Below are 3,506 nucleotides of genomic sequence, written 5' to 3'. Positions count from 1 at the left end.
CTTGCTGTCTGGTTAAGATACCATGTATGCCAGTTGCATAGTGCTCCTGGCTGTTTGGGTTCGAGTCACTTCTGGGGTGTGAAGTTTTCAGTTATATTATATATATATATATATATGTATATGTACTGTACATATATATATATATTTATATATATAGTTTACTGACCACACACACAAATATTACAATTGCTGTTCGAAGACCTCATTCAGGTCTTTGGATGTAAGGTGTGTGCCCAAGATACAGCGAGCATTTCCTCTCTGAATTGCGATACCGAGGCGCTGGAACAGGAAACTGGCTGCTTTCTAGTCTCTAGGTTGCCTTATGAGTTCCTCACCCACCTTCTTTAGGAACTTAAGTGCACATTTAGCCCAGGGTCTCAGAGCCTATCGGCACCATGCCTCCCTCAACTATACTGTGAGGTAGATAGGTATCAGCCAATGTAAACACACACGTATAGTCCCACATAACCTGTCTACCATCCCTCTATGGCTGCAGGGTGACTCCATATGGGCATTTATAACTGTTGTCAGGTCTGCACAACAGAGGTTTTCTTGGCTACAGCTGGGTGTCCAGTACAAAACTTTTCTTGGTGATGTCATTGAATCTTTCCTTGTGACTTACGACAGATGAGATCATAGCTGCCGTATTGGTCCGCCCGTGCATAGCCGCAGATACACCGGTGTTCGGTGGAGATAGGGGCATTATATAATTTATATAATTTTGTTGCTGCATGTGTAGACTGTCTGCATTGTAGCCTCTGTAGGTAGGTAATTATACAAATACAGTAAAGAAAAAAGATTTGATATAATTTATTAAAGGCTGGATAATAGTTTTGCTTGTGGAATAAAGTAGTAATCTTAATCCATGATGTGCATGATGTACCCTACAACAGCTTTAGGGGTAATCTGGGTTTTCCAGTTTAGTGGATATGATTTACTGGATCTTAGAGGAAAATATATCTTACGTTTTAATAATAGCAGAACTATTGTTTGTGAAAGAGTATATATATATATTATATATATATATTATATATATATATATATATTATATATATATATATATATATATATATATATATATAAATATTATATATATATATGTTGCCAAGTCATTTACCTTTTGAATTTGGAAAACATTTACCAGAAAGCTGGAAACTGGGTTAAGACCTTTATTATGCAAGTCCTTATTCTATGCTAAGAGTTCTCCACAAGAGCGAGCTTTAGCTGCCATCTTGAAAAAATGGCGATGAAAATGTGTTTTTGTCAAATATCTTGTTTCCTGTTAGTTTTCACCAAACAGGTAATGAATACTTTTTAAAAGGAAATTTAATTCTCAACAAAAATGGTCCTTAGCATGCTCTATGTTGGGTTAATGGTTTCCGAGAAAAAGGGCCTGGAGGGTTGAGAGACAGCAGGTTAGTCAAACTTGGAAGGTTTAGCCAGTGCATATTTAAAACCATTGTTTCTAGGGACATCAAATGCAAGTCACAGTATAACGTAGTACTTGCACCACTCGGCAAGGGTCCTGCTATGTTTTTTTTTATTTATTTATTTATTTTTTTTACTTATCCAACTACAGTATCTATGTTTGGAAGACTATGATGTGTCCTGTCCTGTCCTGTTCGTGTTCCTGTTCATTGGCAATTTCCTGGACATCAACATTAGCCAATGAGACATGTTCATCTGGCTCTTCACATTCAACATCATTTTTGCACAATTTCTCCTTACAACTTGAACAAATGATGAAACATTTGAGTTCAATCTTTCAACAACTACAACTAACCTTACAGTCTCCTTTATATTTACATTAAATTGTTTTGAGGATGTAATCTTGAGTTGGGTATCTGGTGTTTGTGGAGAAGCCCATAATGTCTTTTTTTCCAAACCCAGTTGAGTAGATTTCTGTTTTCCACACTATGTCTGTACCTGATGATATATTCTGAAAGAATGAGGTCATAGAGTTACTTCAATAAGAGGCAATGAAGCAAGGTTAAAATACAAATGAACAAATACACAAGGGCCGTGACGAGGGTTCGAACCTACGTCCGAGAGGATCCCAGATGCTGCCTTAATCAACTGAGCTACTACATGGTAAAAGAATTGCTACCAGGAAATCATCCCGATTTACCAACGGTTAAAGTGTAAGGTTAAACTAATTTTTAGACAGAATTAGCGAAAAGTTCAAATCGTACATTGCCCAATGAAGTTTCCTCTTCTTTTGTCCCCAAATAGAGCTGTTAAAAAGTTCTTCCCAAACTTTTCAATAGAATAATGATCTGCATTTGGATCTTTGAAAATCTGGACATCATCATGCATCTTTTTGTTTCCAGACATTAGCTTGACATATTTCATTTTACCTTGCCAGTTAAAGGAAAGAGTAGTATTGCAACTACTAAATGCACATAATCAAATATTGTTCTGTACCTCTTGAGAAAACTTGAAGCGACTAAAAGAATACATCCTCCCTCCCGGGGAGCCGGTCGGCCGAACGGACAGCACGCTGGACTTGTGATCCTGTGGTCCTGGGTTCGATCCCAGGCGCCGGCGAGAAACATTGGGCAGAGTTTCTTTCACCCTATGCCCCTGTTACCTAGCAGTAAAATAGGTACCTGGGTGTTAGTCAGCTGTCACGGGCTGCTTCCTGGGGGGGGAGGCCTGGTCGAGGACCGGGCCGCGGGGACACTAAAAAGCCCAGAAATCATCTCAAGATAACCTCAAGAAGATAACCTCCCTCCCACTTTACCTTTGCTCGGCTTGAAGAAATAGATACTAGTATTTGACTTTTGGGTTATCACTGCAGCTGGAATCACCAGATAATTGTCTTTACTTACTGCCATAACAGAATCAGAATTGTTTGACGAGTCGAGTCCCATCTGGATAACAAGAGTGTCACCGTCCTCTTCAGCTTGCTTTACAACGAATCCTTCATTCTCCAGTTTCGGACACTATTTCATGGAGCTGACATTTATTCTTTTCATAAGAGTGAAATGATACCAGGGACATTGTTACTTTAATTAACTGATCAAACTACACATCAGCAGTATCTGTTGATGTATCAGTATCTACTGTACTTCAATCAATACTGTATAGGTGTTCTGCTGATTTGATGCATCGGGCTTCTTTTTTTTTTGTATTCATCAAATACCAATGACATTGTTTTCTTTATAATATCTCCTTACACATATTCAACACACTTGCTCATTATAACATCAAATAATTCATTCTCATGCCATACAACACGATGAAGAAGAACCCCACCACATACTATGTGAATTCCATTGACAACCTGCACATCAGAAACAGGTATGAACAAAAATGAGTTTTGCACAATTTTGTTTTCATCGTCATAGAAGTTGCATGAATAATCTTTGCAATAGCAAGGCGAGGCAAGAGGTCTACTCACAAGGCTCTGGAGTAAGCATGTCCCATATGCATTTTATGTGGTTGCAGCAGCATTCACAGTAAAGAATAGTTCTTTCAATGAACAAATCCACAAGGGCCGTGAC

Source organism: Procambarus clarkii, chromosome 91 (genome assembly GCF_040958095.1).
Source record: "Procambarus clarkii isolate CNS0578487 chromosome 91, FALCON_Pclarkii_2.0, whole genome shotgun sequence".
NCBI lineage: Eukaryota > Metazoa > Arthropoda > Malacostraca > Decapoda > Cambaridae > Procambarus > Procambarus clarkii.
Note: the sequence above shows the minus strand (reverse complement) of the source record.